The sequence below is a fragment of the Cricetulus griseus genome, chromosome 2, assembly GCF_003668045.3.
Source record: "Cricetulus griseus strain 17A/GY chromosome 2, alternate assembly CriGri-PICRH-1.0, whole genome shotgun sequence".
NCBI classification, from domain to species: domain Eukaryota; kingdom Metazoa; phylum Chordata; class Mammalia; order Rodentia; family Cricetidae; genus Cricetulus; species Cricetulus griseus.
In genome coordinates, this window is record NC_048595.1 from 337305633 (window position 1) to 337326584 (window position 20952).

General features: G+C 49.8%; 1 long non-coding RNA gene across 1 annotated transcript; it reads right to left on the reverse strand.

The window, feature by feature from the left end:
• Positions 1 to 9106: 9106 nt before the first annotated feature.
• On the reverse strand, positions 9107 to 19838 carry LOC107979086. Its single transcript, XR_004768535.1, has 4 exons — positions 18197 to 19838; positions 10776 to 11063; positions 9279 to 9356; positions 9107 to 9160 (listed from the first exon to the last, which is right to left on the reverse strand). It is a non-coding gene; the product is annotated as an uncharacterized LOC107979086 (long non-coding RNA).
• Positions 19839 to 20952: the final 1114 nt, after the last annotated feature.

The window sequence follows — 20952 nt, forward strand, 5'->3', positions numbered from 1 at the left end:
TAACGCTAAACTCAGCTCTGCCTCTGAGCTGCAGGCCTGAGATTTCTTCACCGCTGGGATAGCTGTGGGCTAGGATGCAGGCTGGGCTTGATTCCTTTAGCTCTAGAGCTAAAGTCTTTCCCGGACAGTTTTGTGCGGTTCGAGAGTGTGCCAGAGTCTTCCACTTAGATGACTTCTGACGGGGTGTCAGTGGGATAGGGCTGCAACCTCACGGTGTTTTCAAACTGCATCCTTGATTTTCTGTTTGGGTTCATTCGTTTTGCGGCCGGGATCCGGCTCAGCCGGCGGTGGCAGAGAGGACCGTAAGGAGGTCGCCGCCTGAGGAGGCAACGGGACGACCTCGGCACCGGGGACGGACAACGGCCCGGGCGACGGACCGGAGGCCGGCGCGGGCGACGATCCGGACGCGGGCGCGGGCGACGGGACGACTTCAGCACCGGGGACCGACGCCGATCCGGCGACGGGCCGGACGCCTGCGCGGGCGACGGGACGAACTCGGCACCGGGGACGGACAACGGCCCGGGCGACGGACCGGAGGCCGGCGCGGGCGACGATCCGGACGCGGGCGCGGGCGACGGGACGACTTCAGCACCGGGGACCGACGCCGATCCGGCGACGGGCCGGACGCCTGCGCGGGCGACGGGACGAACTCGGCACCGGGGACGGACAACGGCCCGGGCGACGGACCGGAGGCCGGCGCGGGCGACGATCCGGACGCCGGCGCGGGCGACGGGACGACTTCAGCACCGGGGACGGACGCCGAGCGGGCGACGGGCCGGACGCCGGCCGGGCGACGGACGACTTCGGCACCGGGGACGGACGCCGAGCGGGCCGGGCCGGACGCTACTGAACGACCGCGGCACCGGGGCCGGACGCCGGGCGGACGGACGGGCGCGGACGACGGACGACGGAGCGACGGTCGGGAAATGCACGTTTTCGACGCCCAGGGTGCAGGATTTCAGCAGGAAATGTTGCCCACTTCATTTGGTTCCGCCCCCCTGGACGAATACAAATACCCAGGGCCTGAGGCTTCAGAAGGCTCTGCATAGCCACAGCATTGCACAGACTGCTGGCCTCCCGCTGCAAGTGCTGCACCAGAGATGGAGCCGAGTTTCTGGTCTATGCGCATGAAGCAGGCCTGGGATTCCGCCGAGCCGGCGAAGGGCCGGACGCCTGCACGGGCGACGGGACGACGTCGGCACCGGGGACGGACGCCGAGCCGGCGACGGGCCGGACGCCTGCGCGGGCGACGGGACGACGTCGGCACCGGGGACGGACGGCGAGCGGGCGGCCGGACGCCTGCACGGGCGACGGGACGACGTCGGCACCGGGGACGGACGCCGAGCCGGCGACGGGCCGGACGCCGGCGCGGGCGACAGGACGACGTCGGCACCGGGAACGGACGCCGAGCCGGCGACGGGCCGGAGGCCGGCGCGGGCGACGGGACGACTTCAGCACCGGGGACGGACGCCGAGCGGGCGACGGGCCGGACGCCGGTGCGGGCGATGGCACGACTTCAGCACCGGGGACGGACGCCGAGAGGGCAACGGGCCGGACGCCGACCCGGGCTACTGAACGACCGCGGCACCGGGGCCGGACGCCGGTGCGGACGAGGGGCCGGACGCCGGCGCGGACGACGGGCCGGACGACGGAGCGGGCGACGGTCGGGAAATGCACGTTTTCGACGCCCAGGGTGCAGGATTTCAGCAGGAAATGTTGCCCACTTCATTTGGTTCAGCCCCCCTGGACGAATACAAATACCCAGGGCCCGAGGCTTCAGAAGGCTCTGCATAGCCACAGCATTGCGCAGACTGCTGGCCTCCCGCTGCAAGTGCTGCACCAGAGATCGAGCCGAGTTTCTGGTCTATGCGCGTGAAGCAGGACTAGGATTCCGCCCCTGGGGCACCAGAGACCGCAGAGGAAGACTGCAGGTTTTGTTCGACCTCCTGGAGCGCATTCCTTGCCCAATCTGCTGCTTCTTGCCCCGTGGCTGATGCACACTGTCATTGGACAGCAGGGAGACTTAGAGAGCTGCAAGCGCCTGCTTTTCAGCATTTCAGAGTGAGCTCTGTGCCAAGAAGATCCTTGCCTAAACCTCTTCGTTCTTCGGAGCCGGTTGTCTTTCAGTGCATCCCGCTGCTTTCAAAATAAACACATATATCAATGTGCCTGCGATGGTCAGTGTCAGTCTCAATTATTAAATAAAGGAAGGTAATTTACTTGGCTGTGCACTCCAGTTTGCATAGATACTGATGAAACCCGGAACGCGTATTTCTAGGATACCAGGAAAAGCTGGTATGGGGACAACAGTGGATTAACGTGAATTCTGAGGCCCTCTGGTCTAAGGTGGTGGGTGGCACAGCTGGAGCGAGGGGTGGGGGCCTATAAACCTGTTCCAGCCAGAAACACAAAAACGTTTCTAACGCTAAACTCAGCTCTGCCTCTGAGCTGCAGGCCTGAGATTTCTTCACCGCTGGGATAGCTGTGGGCTAGGATGCAGGCTGGGCTTGATTCCTTTAGCTCTAGAGCTAAAGTCTTTCCCGGACAGTTTTGTGCGGTTCGAGAGTGTGCCAGAGTCTTCCACTTAGATGACTTCTGACGGGGTGTCAGTGGGATAGGGCTGCAACCTCACGGTGTTTTCAAACTGCATCCTTGATTTTCTGTTTGGGTTCATTCGTTTTGCGGCCGGGATCCGGCTCAGCCGGCGGTGGCAGAGAGGACCGTAAGGAGGTCGCCGCCTGAGGAGGCAACGGGACGACCTCGGCACCGGGGACGGACAACGGCCCGGGCGACGGACCGGAGGCCGGCGCGGGCGACGATCCGGACGCGGGCGCGGGCGACGGGACGACTTCAGACTTCGGGGACCGACGCCGCCGGCGACGGGCCGGACGCCTGCGCGGGCGTGGGACGAACTCGGCACCGGGGACGGACAACGGCCCGGGCGACGGACGGAGGCCGGCGCGGGCGACGATGGCAGAGAGGACCGTAAGGAGGTCGCCGCCTGAGGAGGCAACGGGACGACCTCGGCACCGGGGACGGACAACGGCCCGGGCGACGGACCGGAGGCCGGCGCGGGCGACGATCCGGACGCGGGCGCGGGCGACGGGACGACTTCAGCACCGGGGACCGACGCCGATCCGGCGACGGGCCGGACGCCTGCGCGGGCGACGGGACGAACTCGGCACCGGGGACGGACAACGGCCCGGGCGACGGACCGGAGGCCGGCGCGGGCGACGATCCGGACGCGGGCGCGGGCGACGGGACGACTTCAGCACCGGGGACCGACGCCGAGCCGGCGACGGGCCGGACGCCTGCGCGGGCGACGGGACGAACTCGGGGGGACGGACAACGTCGGCACCGGGGCACCGGACGGACCGAGCGGGCGACGGGCCGGACGCCGGCGCGGGCGACGGGACGACGTCGGCACCGGGGACGGACGCCGAGCGGGCGACTGGCCGGACCCCGGCCCGGGCTACTGAACGACCGCGGCACCGGGGCCGGACGCCGGCGCGGACGACGGGCCGGACGACGGAGCGGGCGACGGTCGGGAAATGCACGTTTTCGACGCCCAGGGTGCAGGATTTCAGCAGGAAATGTTGCCCACTTCATTTGGTTTCGCCCCCCAGGACGAATACAAATACCCAGGGCCTGAGGCTTCAGAAGGCTCTGCATAGCCACAGCATTGCACAGACTGCTGGCCTCCCGCTGCAAGTGCTGCACCAGAGATGGAGCCGAGTTTCTGGTCTATGCGCATGAAGCAGGCCTGGGATTCCGCCGAGCCGGCGAAGGGCCGGACGCCTGCACGGGCGACGGGACGACGTCGGCACCGGGGACGGACGCCGAGCCGGCGACGGGCCGGACGCCTGCGCGGGCGACGGGACGACGTCGGCACCGGGGACGGACGGCGAGCGGGCGGCCGGACGCCTGCACGGGCGACGGGACGACGTCGGCACCGGGGACGGACGCCGAGCCGGCGACGGGCCGGACGCCGGCGCGGGCGACAGGACGACGTCGGCACCGGGAACGGACGCCGAGCCGGCGACGGGCCGGAGGCCGGCGCGGGCGACGGGACGACTTCAGCACCGGGGACGGACGCCGAGCGGGCGACGGGCCGGACGCCGGTGCGGGCGATGGCACGACTTCAGCACCGGGGACGGACGCCGAGAGGGCAACGGGCCGGACGCCGACCCGGGCTACTGAACGACCGCGGCACCGGGGCCGGACGCCGGTGCGGACGAGGGGCCGGACGCCGGCGCGGACGACGGGCCGGACGACGGAGCGGGCGACGGTCGGGAAATGCACGTTTTCGACGCCCAGGGTGCAGGATTTCAGCAGGAAATGTTGCCCACTTCATTTGGTTCCGCCCCCCTGGACGAATACAAATACCCAGGGCCCGAGGCTTCAGAAGGCTCTGCATAGCCACAGCATTGCGCAGACTGCTGGCCTCCCGCTGCAAGTGCTGCACCAGAGATCGAGCCGAGTTTCTGGTCTATGCGCGTGAAGCAGGACTAGGATTCCGCCCCTGGGGCACCAGAGACAGCAGAGGAAGACTGCAGGTTTTGTTCGACCTCCTGGAGCGCATTCCTTGCCCAATCTGCTGCTTCTTGCCCCGTGGCTGATGCACACTGTCATTGGACAGCAGGGAGACTTAGAGAGCTGCAAGCGCCTGCTTTTCAGCATTTCAGAGTGAGCTCTGTGCCAAGAAGATCCTTGCCTAAACCTCTTCGTTCTTCGGAGCCGGTTGTCTTTCAGTGCATCCCGCTGCTTTCAAAATAAACACATATATCAATGTGCCTGCGATGGTCAGTGTCAGTCTCAATTATTAAATAAAGGAAGGTAATTTACTTGGCTGTGCACTCCAGTTTGCATAGATACTGATGAAACCCGGAACGCGTATTTCTAGGATACCAGGAAAAGCTGGTATGGGGACAACAGTGGATTAACGTGAATTCTGAGGCCCTCTGGTCTAAGGTGGTGGGTGGCACAGCTGGAGCGAGGGGTGGGGGCCTATAAACCTGTTCCAGCCAGAAACACAAAAACGTTTCTAACGCTAAACTCAGCTCTGCCTCTGAGCTGCAGGCCTGAGATTTCTTCACCGCTGGGATAGCTGTGGGCTAGGATGCAGGCTGGGCTTGATTCCTGGTACCCAGCTCTAGAGCTAAAGTCTTTCCCGGACAGTTTTGTGCGGTTCGAGAGTGTGCCAGAGTCTTCCACTTAGATGACTTCTGACGGGGTGTCAGTGGGATAGGGCTGCAACCTCACGGTGTTTTCAAACTGCATCCTTGATTTTCTGTTTGGGTTCATTCGTTTTGCGGCCGGGATCCGGCTCAGCCGGCGGTGGCAGAGAGGACCGTAAGGAGGTCGCCGCCTGAGGAGGCAACGGGACGACCTCGGCACCGGGGACGGACAACGGCCCGGGCGACGGACCGGAGGCCGGCGCGGGCGACGATCCGGACGCGGGCGCGGGCGACGGGACGACTTCAGCACCGGGGACCGACGCCGATCCGGCGACGGGCCGGACGCCTGCGCGGGCGACGGGACGAACTCGGCACCGGGGACGGACAACGGCCCGGCGACGGGCCGGAGGCCGGCGCGGGCGACGGGACGACTTCAGCACCGGGGACGGACGCCGAGCGGGCGACGGGCCGGACGCCGGTGCGGGCGATGGCACGACTTCAGCACCGGGGACGGACGCCGAGAGGGCAACGGGCCGGACGCCGACCCGGGCTACTGAACGACCGCGGCACCGGGGCCGGACGCCGGTGCGGACGAGGGGCCGGACGCCGGCGCGGACGACGGGCCGGACGACGGAGCGGGCGACGGTCGGGAAATGCACGTTTTCGACGCCCAGGGTGCAGGATTTCAGCAGGAAATGTTGCCCACTTCATTTGGTTCAGCCCCCCTGGACGAATACAAATACCCAGGGCCCGAGGCTTCAGAAGGCTCTGCATAGCCACAGCATTGCATAGACTGCTGGCCTCCCGCTGCAAGTGCTGCACCAGAGATCGAGCCGAGTTTCTGGTCTATGCGCATGAAGCAGGCCTGGGATTCCGCCCCTGGGGCACTAGAGACCCGGCTTCCTCTGCTCCCCGTCTACTCGGAAGACCTTGGTCCTTGGCCTCTTCCTTTCTATCCGGCCCTAGGAGCCATCCCCTCCGGCAGAGGCGACTACCAGGAGCAACCGTTTCAAAGTCTCCAGGGTGACATTGCCAGGTCCTACCAAAGGATGGACTCTTCCAGCAAGGCCGACCACCTGTGACAGGTCCTCAAGGGATATGAGAAAACCACGCCCCCGGGAACGCTGGAGGATGCTGTCCTAGAATCGGTCACAGAGGCAGTACAGCACCTGCCCTGTTTCAGAGAACTCCTCCGTGACGAGGAACGGCATGACACGGAGACCACTGACATGAGAAGCTCTGAGGATTGCCAGCGGCCTGACACCAGAGACCGGAGAGGAAGACTGCAGGTTTTGTTCGACCTCCTGGAGCGCATTCCTTGCCCAATCTGCTGCTTCTTGCCCCGTGGCTGATGCACACTGTCATTGGACAGCAGGGAGACTTAGAGAGCTGCAAGCGCCTGCTTTTCAGCATTTCAGAGTGAGCTCTGTGCCAAGAAGATCCTTGCCTAAACCTCTTCGTTCTTCGGAGCCGGTTGTCTTTCAGTGCATCCCGCTGCTTTCAAAATAAACACATATATCAATGTGCCTGCGATGGTCAGTGTCAGTCTCAATTATTAAATAAAGGAAGGTAATTTACTTGGCTGTGCACTCCAGTTTGCATAGATACTGATGAAACCCGGAACGCGTATTTCTAGGATACCAGGAAAAGCTGGTATGGGGACAACAGTGGATTAACGTGAATTCTGAGGCCCTCTGGTCTAAGGTGGTGGGTGGCACAGCTGGAGCGAGGGGTGGGGGCCTATAAACCTGTTCCAGCTAGAAACACAAAAACGTTTCTAACGCTAAACTCAGCTCTGCCTCTGAGCTGCAGGCCTGAGATTTCTTCACCGCTGGGATAGCTGTGGGCTAGGATGCAGGCTGGGCTTGATTCCTGGTACCCAGCTCTAGAGCTAAAGTCTTTCCCGGACAGTTTTGTGCGGTTCGAGAGTGTGCCAGAGTCTTCCACTTAGTTGACTTCTGACGGGGTGTCAGTGGGATAGGGCTGCAACCTCACGGTGTTTTCAAACTGCATCCTTGATTTTCTGTTTGGGTTCTTTCGTTTTGCGGCCGGGATCCGGCTCAGCCGGCGGTGGCAGAGAGGACCGTAAGGAGGTCGCCGCCTGAGGAGGCAACGGGACGACCTCGGCACCGGGGACGGACAACGGCCCGGGCGACGGACCGGAGGCCGGCGCGGGCGACGATCCGGACGCGGGCGCGGGCGACGGGACGACTTCAGCACCGGGGACCGACGCCGATCCGGCGACGGGCCGGACGCCTGCGCGGGCGACGGGAGGACGTCGGCACCGGGCCGGACGCCGAGGGGCGACGAGCCGGACGCCGGCCCGTGCCACCGAACGACCGTGGCACCGGGGCCGGAGGCCTGTGCGGACGACGGTCCGCACACCGTCGCGCGGGACGGGACGACCGCGGCACCGGAGCTGGACGCCGGCGCGGGCGACGGGCCCGACGCCGGCGCGGGAGACAGGACGACTTCAGGCTTCTTTTCTGCTGCAGTGTTTTAGAGCTCAATCTTTCTTGCCAGTGATCCCTGGACTGTGAGAATCAGCGAATGTTCCCTAGAATAGGCTTGTGATTGGTAGTCATTAGTACCTGACAGCAACCGTTCCGAGATTTCAAAACCCGAATAGTCAGTTATTTTCTTTCCGTGTTTTTTGGTTTTGGAGACCCAATTGGCCCTTCCAGGCTGTGTGTAGCTGTATCCGACCCGAACCTTGAAGATCCTGACAAAGTGAGCAAATGCTGCAAGAAATGACTTCGGCCTCTTTGCAAGTTTTCACCAGGTCCTATCAGCAGGCCCCGGTTTTACTTCGGTGTTGCATCCTCTATGCTTGTGTCCTCATGTGTTCTAAAAGGTGAAGATTTATATATTGTCTTTCATAAGCCTATATCCCACAGACGCCTTGGGTAAATGAACGTTTTCTGCTTTGCAAATTTCTCAACACTTGCCCCTGTAAGAAGACCAAATAGGTGCTTACACCACTGTATCTCCTTCGCGGTTTCCTTCCTTCCTTTCCTTGCGAGGGCGGTTTTGGGGCCAGCACGGTGCCGGTCTAGAATACTTCGCCTTCTCCATTTTGCCACTCTTTTCCGTTCATGGTGCCACTATAGCCGTGGCTAAAGCTTGCAGCTTGGCCAGGACCAAGCGGTTGTGACACCTTATCACTCTCACTTCCAGGGTTTGATCCGGTCTTGAAAAGCAAGTCCAGTCCGTGGTTAGCAAGCCGGCCCTCTAGACACAGCGGCAGCCAATGCTATGAAAAAGTCCCAATCTTTAAGCCATGCTCCGTGAGATGCATGGTTGTGGCACAGGCGGCCTTATGTTGAGTCCAGCAGCATAGCGCTAGAGCTTTGCACTTTGATCACCTGTGTTCCTCCAGAAACCGTTCCCCCAGCATGGTTCTGATCTGCTGATAGCAAGCTTGGGATATGTTTCTTGTGTGGCCCCTAGGTCCAGCCTTCTGGTGAGGCTCTGTCTGGGACTGCCTTCTCCTCCGTTCTGTCCTTCCTCCAGGTACCCAGGGCAAGACTGCAGGCACTTTCTTGACTCGCTGGTGTTTATTTGGCTTGGCTGTCAGCACCCTTTGGAGTATTTGAAGTTTTCAACTCTATAACTTAGGAAGCACTGGTTAGATTAGTATTCCTGAGTGAGTTCAGATTACATTTCCTCCTAAGTTATCACACTCAGGAGCACTATAGATCCTGGGACATCCCATGGATGGGTGAAACTACCCAACATTCATTGGCTTTAAGGCACATCTTCTGCACCACTCATGTGGGATAGGGGAGACTTATGGATGACCCCTGAATAAATCTATTGATGAGAAAATAAAAGTGTTCCAGGTGTGGTGGTACATGCCTTTTATCCCAGCACTCAGAGGGCAGAAGCAGATGGATCTCTATGAGTTCAAGTCCAGCCTTGTCTACAAAGTGAGTTCCAGAATATCCAGGGCTGTTACACAGAGGAAGCCAGTCTCAAAAAACCTAAAACAGAAAAAGAAATCACAAATAACAAATCAAATTAGTTAATAAAAAGATCCTAGGTACCTTTTGACCTTGTGAAGACTCATAAAATTTATAAGTAACCATTTATAATACTTACAAATCCTCATAAATTTGGGGACCCATGAAACGAGTTTCACAAAACCTCAAAATGAATTGAGGACATTAGGTCACCATCCTGAAGAGAAATAAAGTAGGAAGATGTGAGGTATTTGGATACTTTATGGAAAGTACAGTTTCTTTACTTTCTGCCATACTGTTTTGGCACAGGCCTTTAGCCATAGCATTCAGGAGGCTGAGGCTCATGGATCTCAACCCCATCTTTTAAAGCAGATTGTTTAAAAACAGATTTTAAATGTTATTTCCTTTTTAAATTTTCTATGGTAAAAAACATTGTCTTTATGGACTATACCTAAAGGAATTAAAAAACTTAACTATTTGTTTCTTTTCTTTCTTTTTTGTCTTTGTTATTGTTGTTTTATTTTTCGTGACATGGTTTCTCAGTGTAGCCCTGGCTGTCCTGGAACTTCCTAGACCAGGCTGACCTGAGTGCTGAGATAAAAGGTGTGTGCCACCACCTCCTTCCTGACTTGTTTCTTTTTTCTTCCTTTCTTTCTTTAAACTGAAGGATGTTCTACCTTTTAAGGAGATCCATTTGATTTTAGTTTTTTGTGTATCAGTGTTTTCCTGCATGGATATCTGTGCATATTTGTGTGCCTGGTGCCCACTAAGGCCAGAAGAGTGCTTCAGATGTCCTGGAAGGTGGTGAGCCTCCACGTGGGTGCTGGGAACTAAACCTGGGCCTCTGCAAAGGCAATGTGTGCTCTTAACCACTGAGCTATCTCTCCTCAGTCCCTCTGGGAGTATCTACATTTACTTACTTATTTATTTGATGTGCACTAGTGTTTTGCGTGCATGTGTGTCTGTGTGCCACATGAGTGCCTGGTGCCTGAAGACCCCAAAAGAGGGCCTATGATCCCCTGGAACTCATCCAAGGGATTCTCAGCACACAAATATATAATGAGTTTTAAAAATTAAGGCTGTGAGATACAGGATATGAAATAAATATTAAAAATTTTTATGTTAAATTTTCTTTTCAATATGGTAATGGCAAAACACACAATCCCAGCAAATAATAACATACAGATCCTAGAGCATGTTCAGTGTGAAACTTTAGAGTCACCTGAAATCTGAACTTGTGGCCTTTTGGGGGCTGACTGTATTCAAGAAACAGCAATTCTGTTTGTTGTCTGCTTATATCAGATATTTGCTTTCAACATTTTCTATAAAGAACAAAATAAAACTGGATTAGAATAAAAGTATAAGTGTGTCTTAGTGAGTGTGTTGGGCAGATGCCAGGCTGATGTACATAGTGAGTTCCAGGACACCCTTTCTGTGTTTGTATAGAAATGCTTTGGGTGAAGATGGTTAAAAGTACTTTTAGATGAAAACCAAATATTTTCAGTCTACATTACACCCTAATATAAAGGATTGTTTCAAAAGAGAAACAAAGCAAAGGACAGCACAGACCTTTGTCTATGTCCCAAAATGTACTCTAAAGTTGAAAGTAGGACATGGTTAGGTAACCAGCACTTACCAGAGGACAAGCAAGGATGTTCCTTCCAGAGAATTCTCTGCACTCCAGTTCCCATGATCATCTCCACTTTAGTTCTGTATCTACAAGTGTTGCCTACTGAAGCCTCCTTTGTCTGAGCAGACATTCTCAGGAGATTCTTGTTCTTGCTCCAGGATACAGAATCTTGCAGAAAGACAATTGCCTTCACCTGAGATGATATCTCCTGGAACACTGTCCTGATTGAGACTGCCTCTCGCTGAAGATAATGACTCTTCTTTGGACTTTGAAGGTCTAATGTGTGAAGTTAAACTGGAAAACAAAAGCAAACAACTTGAATTAACACAAGAAAAGTTTACCCTGCACTTCCTGTGCCTTACAGATCTCAATGAGATACTGATACTTTCCATAAAGGCAAATTTTTCCATGAAATCAACCTTTCAAATGAAAAGTCAGCCCTTTATAAATGTCTAACCTAGCCCAGCAGGGGAGGTCCTTGCCTTTAATTCCAGCACTAAGAGGCAGAGGCAGGAGGATAACTGTGAGTTCAAGCCTAGCTTCTGGAGGAACCTCCAGGACAGCCAGGGCTACACAGAGAAACCCTGCTTGAAAATAAATAAATAGATAAATAAACTCTTCCTATCTGTAAGAAACAGTCAATCATTTTCATGAAAAGTCCACTTTTTAAAATGTCTGAATTATCAAGGGAGATACTGCCCTGTTCTGACTCCATGTTGGTTTTGCATAGACAGTTCTCAGTCCTCTAACCCACCCTCCAACATCCACACTTTTGAGATTTCTTTGGCCTTGACCATGGTCCAGATGGAGCCACAAAAATTAAACCAAAATATCAAAGAACTATAGGCAAGAAAATAATTGCCATAACCTTCAGGAGTGAGCATTTTAAGATCACCTTGATCGTTATCTAACTTTCATATAAAATACAATATTTGAGGGTTTTCCCTTTTAAAAAAATCTCTACATACCTCTCTTGGATTCAAAGAGATTTTTCAGAAGCACAAGACTACCTTTATCTGGCCATCAGTAAAAGGACTTAAAACTTTAAGTTGACTTAATTAGCATGGTTGTTAACCATTGCTTTCTAGAATTAATATTAAGTCAATCCTTAAATAAATATTCAACCAGTACAAAAAAGTTCATCCTGTGAATAAAATATCAATATATTAGCCTGGCGTTGGTGGCACACGCCTTTAATCCCAGCACTGGGGAGGCAGAGGCAGGCGGATCTCTGTGAGTTTGAGGCCAGCCTGGTCTACAAGAGCAAGTTCCAGGACATCCCCCAAAGCAATACAGAGAAATCCTGTCTTGAAAAAAAAAAAAAAACCAACAACAGCAAAAGAAGATACCAATATATTTAATGTAGAATCAATCCCTAAAATTAAAAAAAGCCAACCTTTAAACAAAAACTTGATCTGTTCATAGAAAGTCAGTTTTTGGATAAAGGTACATTCACTTACAAAAACCCCAACTGCTGTATTGAAGTAGACAGTTCTCATAAAAATCCACCTTTTGTATCACCACTTCAGGTTCATCAATGTGGCTGCCCAAAGAGGACCTGAATAAGGAGAGCACAGATAGACAAGCTGACCCAGAGTGGAAGCTCTTGAAGACAATATGCAAAAAGTAAACTTTCCCCCCAAGACAGGTTTTCTCTGTGTAGCCCTGACTTCCTTGGAACAGGCTGCCTCAAACTCAAGAGATTTGCCTGCTCTGCTGGGACTAAAGACATGCACCATCAGTGCCCAGCATAAGTAAAATTTTGAAATATGACAATATTTTCAGCAAGTAGTCCTTGGAAAACTATATGGCCACAAGCAGAATGCAACTAGACTCCTGTCTGTGTCACCCTACAGGGACACCAGTCCTCATAGATCTATTCTTCCCATGGAATGAAAAGCTCTAAAGCTAGCAGATGAAAAGAAAAGTAGCCTAAACACTCAGGATGCCCTCATGGACAAGCACTTGCTGAGTAGCCCTCCAGCAATAAGGCAAGAGGGATGCTACCCATGGCAAGAGGGATGTCATGATACTGAAAGCCTTAGATCCAGCAAAAGAAAGGATCCAATGCCCACAGAATGACAGAAAGTCTTTGATAGCCTTTCATCCAGAGAGGATTAGAATCTACAATACACAAACAGCCACTTTTATTCACAAGGCTATATGTCTTATATTTTGGTTTAATTCCTCAATTCAGAGTCCCTGGCCCTGAAGGGTTGACTTCATGAAAATGAGGCTGTTTAATTACTGTGTGATCTTGTGGCTGTAGCATAGAGTCAATCCTTTAAATAAATAAATGAATAAATAACCTAACCTTTAAACAAAAACTTGATACATTCCATAAAAACTCAGTGTTTTGGATGATGAGTATTCATTTAGAAAAACCCCACCTCCCTAGTGTTGGGATTAAAGGTATGTCATCGTAAGTGCTGGCATCAAAGTTTGTGAGCTCTGTTTCTCTTTTAGAATGTTTCACTATCATGTAGCCCAGGGTGGCTTTGAACTCATAGAGATCCATCTGCCTCTGTCTCCTGAGTGCTGGGATTAAAGGGGGTGCACCAGCACTGCCTGGCCTCTGTGAGTAACTAGAGTGGCTAGCTTTGCACTCTGATCTTCAGGCAAGCTTTATTTGTTATATCATAATACCTCATCCGTGATTTGAAGGAAAGCAGTTTCTAAGCATCTCACACACACTAGGCCTTAACTCAGCTTCCCATGCTTGCACTGAAATAGAGTGATCTTAACCAAAATGTAATGTTTTCTAAAGTTTGTGAAACTCGATAAAAGCGGGGGAGGGGGAGAGGGCAATCCAAGGAGATGCCAGAAGTCATCATTACAAAACACATTGTTGTAATGGAGCTCCAAAATCACTTTAAGATAAAAACCAATCATTTTTACTGGAAATTTATCCCAAGATAAAGGACTCTTCCCAAAAGGAACAAATGTAAGGGCACAACCAAAAGTTTAACTGTGTCACAAAGGACTTTATAAAATTTAAAACTTAACGGTGGGGTGTGTCTTCTAGGACTTACTCGAGACCAGCATTCAATATCTACACCACAAGAATTACTCAGATTCCTGAATCAGAAACTGGGTCTCCCAGAGATGAGATTCTACTGGCAATTAAATGCTGCAGTTGCCATTTGAAGCTCAGTCTGTTTTTCCAAACTAGTGCCAATTCCCTGCTGGGTGATGAGCCACCCAGCTGGGTAATCAAGGAAGGACTGCCATAGCCTGGCTTGATGGACCAGAAGCCTCTGGGTCAGGATGGAGCCTGGAGTGTGGTTTCGAGTTACATGAAGACCTGGTTCAAGCTGACAAAGTACAAGGATTTTGCTCCCTAGATTGCTGTTGGTCCCACTGTCCAATTTCTATAAACTCCTCCAAGGTTGGCTTCAGTTCAGAAGCTACATTCATCCCCGCTGGAGATCACATGCTCCTGGCTCTGGGCTGCAGAGATGGCTCAGAGGTTAGCATTGGCTGCTCTTCCAGAAGTCCTGAGTTCAATTCCAGCAACCACAAGGTGGCTCACAACCATCTATAATAAGACCTAATAAGTCTTAAAAAAACAAATAAACAAACAAAAAACAACTCCTGGCTCCATGGTACAAAAGGGTGCCCATGTTTCTGACAGCTAGGTAGTGAGAATTAGCAAGGCCACTCAGACAATCTTTGGGTGGGACAGATTTCTGTCTGCAAATGGCCACAGGTTGCTTGTAGGCTGGGCCCAAGATATTTTTCAGTTTTCTTAGACTAGCTGGTTCACTTCCCCTTGCTGAATAAAAGCAGTTTTCGAGTGCTAGGGGTCATCTGAGTCTAGAAAAGCTTTCTAGACTTCTCAGTGTGTTTTCAGCAGGGCACTGGCCTTGGTGGACAGGCTGCTGAGGAACTCTGACCAGTACAAGGCCTGATTCTTCAGGCCCCAGCCCAGTGCTAGGATGCCAGTTCAGCCCACTCTGCAGTAATCTACCAGCCCTCCCCCCCTCCTCCACATCTGCTTGGCCCAGGCTTGCCTTCAGTTTCATTTCTGAGCTGTTGAGTGAGTCACCCTTTCCTCTTCCCCCTGCAACATTTGCTTTCAGTTTTTAGCAATGATACAACTGAAACAGTTTTCTCTGAGCTCCTTTGAGGCAGGGCTGGGGATTGGCAAACAAGGACTTGTCAATAACAAGTGGGCCCATTGCTGTGTTAATAGGCAGAGGCAGCAGCGGTTGCAGTGAGCTATGCCTTATCATACCAGAGCTGCTAATCAAGCCCAGCTGTCCTAAACTTTGTAATACAGAAAAACTGAAACAGAAACTGCAGGAAAGGGTCATGTACAACACTGTAGCTATTTACCTCCTCCTGGTATGGTGAGTTGTGTTTGTTCTATGGAGTCCATCACTGCTCTGCTTGGTTGATAGAGCCCTAGCATGCTGATGTCCTGACCTGGGAAAACCTTTAGGCATGGCCTCTACCTTGCTACCCCTGTGTTAGAATTATCATAGGGTGACCTTTTCTTCTTGGGCACCGAATCTTGCAGAGTGCAGTGCAATCCTGGCAGCTTGGCACCTACCTTCTGTCCTGGAAGCAAAAAACAGAAACAAAACAAAACAAAAAATCCCACCACTAAATTCGTAAGAGAGGACCCAGTGAAATCACCACGAAGGTTTTCACTCTAGCACACACCTGGAGCAGGAACCTTGTCCTGGTGCCCCACAGCAGTATGTCCATATGTTTATCTTGGGGCACATGTCTAGTTGCTGCAGACCACTCAGGGAGAGAGCCACACTGTTGGAGAATCAGGGTCTTGGTACTCAGGTTGGGACAGATTAGGTGTGACAGACAGACACAAACACAAAAGAGGTTTGCTGTTGCTGCAAAGATCTTTACTTCATCACTGTAACTTATACAAGAAATACAGGAACTTCAGCTTTGGCTTGAGTACAAAATATGTGTATCATAGATATTATTAGCTCTAAGTAAGCGTTAAACTTACAAAAGTACAAAACAGGAAGCAGTTTTAGTCAGAATTATCTCGGTCCCAGACAGTGGTCAAGTTGCTGAGCTGACTATGACTCTGAAAATATGATCTTGCTGAACTTTAAGATTCTTTAGGCCAGTCTACAAATCTCATAAAGCAATCAATAAAATCCTTTTTATTCCCTGTATGTCTTCATACAAAGTCTTCTGATTGATAATACAAATATCTATACATTAGCCATAAAATCTCTCTTATGTCAGCTACAGACATGACACATCAAGGTGATCTTGCTCTTTTTAGTCTCTCCCACCAGCTCAATCTCTCTACCCCCAATGACAACTCAGTGATTAAAGTCTTTATCATAAGCTCTTGTGTATGGCAAAGGTACAGCTATTGTCTTAATAAAAATATGGACCTTTGTTCCTTAGGGGCTGACACCACTTCCCATAAATCTTATAATAAGTTCTGCCTAACTCTACCTTTATGGAATTCTAAGCTCCCCTAGGCTTTCTGAATCATCTCCTTCTTGAACTACTCTTCTATTCTTCCTAGATATCTGGTAAGACAATTCTGCTTGCTGGAATAAATTCATAACTGGTCTAAAGCCTTTATCTTCTGTCTAAAACATCTCTAATAAAGTTCTAACTAACGGGGAGCTACTAGGAAAAATACTCATATCCTGAGCCATCCTAGCAAGAAACTGTTCTGCTCGGACCATGAGCACAAATGAAACTTCAATGATAGCATTTTATCCAAAAATTGCTGGTGAGGTGCTTTCGGTTCCTAGAACCAAAACATCCAGAGGTACTCAATCTTTCTTCAACCAACACCTGATCATCTGCTGATGCTGACAAAGCCAGACCAGTCATAAGACAATAGACAAAAACAGAAAATAACCCACCACAGACAGTGAGACACAAGAGACCATCTTGTCCTTTTTGGGATCCTGCCAGTGACCTCCAGGAGACCAAGCTACGAAAGGGCACGCCTCAGGTCTGGACATGTTTTTAGCAATACTTGCCTCTTGTCATACAGACTCCACTGGAGTGGGTGTGGCAGTTCCCCATTTTTTGTTTTTAAGCAGATCTCAAAGATATCTCGATGCACTGTATAAAGGGATGTTATAACCAGTCTAAAAAAACATGGAAAGATTAAGACTGCAAGTACTACCAAAAGTAGCATCACTCCTTTAAAAATAAAATATTGTAGCCAATCTAAAGGATTCAAAGCCCTTAATCTTTTGGACAAAGAAGAAGCTAATTCATCTACATTCCATGTGTCTAAATGTCTCAGACTCATATCTGTGATCTGTTCCTGCAAAAGCTTCATATCATAGGATATATTAGAATCCTTCCACCTAGCAAATGAGTCTTTGTTCTTTCCCAATCTTCTGAAGCATTGTAAGGATAAGGTGTAACACAAATATAATGATAACCAGAATGACACGTAGTAGCCATTCTAGTTTTAATGTTGGCTACATCTTGTCCCATAGCTAGAACCACTTCCTCCAAGGCATTTAATTTTGCTTCTAATTTCTTATCTATAATATGCTGTTCTGACAATGCTACTGAAATATTTCTCTGCATCTCATTTACAAACTGAGCTGTCTGTATTTCCCTAACTAAGGCAGTGGCGGAAACCACAAAGGAGGTCAAAATAGCTATCAAAGCGATAGTCCTAAAAAAAAGAACCACCACAAATCTTTTTGGCCTAATCAAAGAATTTAAGGATTCCAATGTTTGTAAAGCTGAGTTGTCATACCAAGGGTCATTCCCCAAATCAGCTGGAACCATAACATAAGAAGGCCTATTAACAACAATCATAATTGTAAATTTCTTATCTAATGCAGAAGTAACACAATTTGTTAAAATACAAGAATGACAGGATATATAAAAAGATTCCCCTTCTTTGCTAATATTTATCATTTTCTGATATCCAAATAATAATCCATAAGGATATGCAACACAGGCCGAGATAGGAATTGCTGAACTAATTTGTTGTTTTGGCTTCCGCAACAATATCATATTGGCTACGGCAGCCAGTCTAAAAAGATCAGGGTATACAGCAACATAATCTTGATCCTGATTCCTAACTGCCCATGTAGGCTCAACAAAACCAGCTGAAAACCAGTGCTTTAATGGCTCATTTCCTGTAGGTTTGTATCCATTAAATTTATCAGAATTGTTTATTAAATAAGATTGATAATCATGATTTGGAGAAGCTATCAAAAAATCCCAAATCTGTTCAGTAGTTCCTACAGGATAAAACATTGTCCCTGCATGAGGAAATCCACATCGGAGCCAAGTTGGGAACTTATTAGAGTCCCCATCCCAAAACTGATCCCTCTTAAATTCCTGAATGCAAGTTGGAAGTCCTCAAGGCAATGGCTGATCTCTATGAAAAGATTCATTAAAAATTATATACCCTAAAGTTTGGAAATGAAGTTCCCACATAAGTCTCTTACCTTGAGTTGGGTCCCGAGCAACAGCCTTTGAAATAACCTCCCTGTCCGGAGTGTCTGTTAAGAAGGTCCTGTAGTTAACAGGAAGACACCCAGGTTGTGCAACTCCTCTTAAAGCTACGCAGATTGGTGATGAATCTGCTCTCCTTTCATAATTTAAATACACAGAGGCGTTCTTTCTCAGATGGAAATCTGGAGTTCCTCCTGAAGTTCTGAATGATTTGTCATGACATTTATGTAACTCTGATCTCTCCACCCAACCGGATGAATCAGACGGGGCTTTGGCACATAAGCCCCAAAACTTTCCTCTACAACCTCAGCTGGCTTAACAGCCAATATAACTAAATAAGCAGGAAAAACATTAACCGGAGTAAGCTTTGCATGAGATTTTTTCACAACAGTCTTAGCTTCTTTGGTGAGACTCTCCAGCTGTGTCCAAGTTGTCAGTTTCACTTTCCCCTGCTCGCTCTCCGGCTGGAAGGAAAGTCCCTTCAATGTTGTTTGAGTCTTGCTTGCAGGTCCTGCCTTCTCCTCTTCCTCTGTCGTCTTGACAGGCGACAGGCGGGGCTGCAGCTGGGCAGATGAGGTGATCTGGGATCCAGATCCGTGAGTCTGCATCCTGTGGGAAGACACAAGCATAGCCTCGTCCGGAGGCAATTAAGACATCGGGGCCTTTCCAGGTACCCGATAGTAGATCCTTCCAGAAGACCTGAGGATGAACCTTCTGCAATGTCTTCCCCCAATGTCTCCGCATTGGAATTGTTCCTTCTTCTGAGGAATTCAAATGATTAAGTACAAACGGCATGAGAAAGTACATGATGAGAGGAAAGATAGGAATTGGCTTTCTTGAGGCGTTCTATCTGCCCTTTTAGAGTTTGAGGAGTTCTTTCAATCATCGCCTGCCCTTGTGGATTGTAAGGAATACCTGTGATATGCTCAATGCCCCAAGCAGCTAAAAGCTTTTGTAAAGCTTTAGCAACATAAGCAGGAGCATTATCAGTCTTTATCTTTCTGGGAATTCCCAAAGCAGTGAATGCAGCACAAAGATGCTGAATAACATCCCTCACTGCTTCTCCCATTCTGGCTGTGGCAAAGACTACATGAGACAAAGTATCCACCACCACATGAACATAGCTTAACTTCCCAAATTCTGGAACATGAGTCACATTCATTTGCCACAAGGCTAGTGGCTTCAACCCTCTAGGGTTTACTCCCATCTTTGGAGCATGAGTGCTCAGAGGACAAGCTCTGCATTGCTTTACTATTTGTCTAGCTTGTTCTCTAGTCAGATGAAACATCCTCCTAAGAGCTAGGGCATTTTGATGATGCAGCTTATGGCTCTCTAAAGCCTGTTCCACTGCTGGATACACTTGTGTAGAGTTCTGCTTGCCTGTTTCCTTCTGCCAGGGGCCCAGGAGGCCTGTATGTCCTCTTATATGCCCTATGTATATTTTATTTTGTCTCTCTTGTATCAACCTCTGTAGCTTTTGCAGCAATGGTAAAATCAGAGACTTTCCAGACAGCAGGGCTGTCTCTATAGCAGGAAACAGTCCCACTACATATTTTGTAAAGATTAAATTTAGAAGTATATTTTTCTATAGCTAAAATCACTGCTATAAGCTTTGCCTGTTGTGCCGACACCTGGCTTGACATTTTTACTAAAGGTGGTTCCCCTTCCACATAGACAGTGGACTTTCCATTAGAGGAACCGTCTGTAAAAATATTTTTTTCCTCTTCTATGGGAGTTGTACTAATTATGGAAGGAAAAATATATCTCACTTCTTGCTAAATTCTAATAAAGGATGTTTGGAATAATGGTATAAAATTTCTCCAGCAAACCCTTGCAAAGCAATTGCCCAATCTTCATCTTCTTGTAATAAATAATCAAATTACTTTCTTGTACAGGGAATAACAATAAAATGCATCTCTCTACCAAAAATATCCTTAGACAAATTCCTTCCCTTAATTATAATGCAAGTATGTAAATAAGCATAAGAGGAAATCATTTTTGATTGAACATGAGGAAGATGAATCCATTCTAACACTCCATTTTGCCACAAACATCCTGTTGGGGGTAAATTCTGTTTGCAAAATAATTAATTGCCAAGGAAGTCCATAATTGACTTGTTTTACTTTTGCTAAATTTAACTTTTGTTTAACTAACTGTAAGGCTATCTTGGCTTCAGGGGTTAACTGTTGAGGAGACTTAGGATTGGCATCTCCATGTAAAATGTTAAATAAAGGACTTAATTCTCCTGTAGTTAATTTTAAATAAGGCCTAATCCAATTTATATTTCCTAATAACTTTTGAAAATCATTTAATGTTTTCAAATGATCAACTCTAATTTGTAGCTTCTGAGACATGATGTAATCATAATAAATTAAATTTCCCAAATATGACAAAGGGCAGGTCTTCTGTATTTTTTCAGGGGCTATGATTAAACCACATTCTGTTAAATTTCTAATTAGATCCTCTAATAGACAATAATAGACAATCAGCACCTTCTTTCTTTGGTGTGGCAATTAAAATATCGCCCATATAATGAGTAATGTATGCCTCTTGATTTTGCTTTCTAGTTGGTTGAATAGCCATATCCACATATTTTTGACTTAAGGTTGGACTATTTTTCATTCTTTGTGACAAAACTTTCCAATGAAATCTCCTATAGGGAGGTTTAAATTAACTGAGGGAACTCTAAAGGCTAATCTTTGACAATGTTCAGGATGTAATTTTATAGTAAAGAAACAGTCTTGTAAAT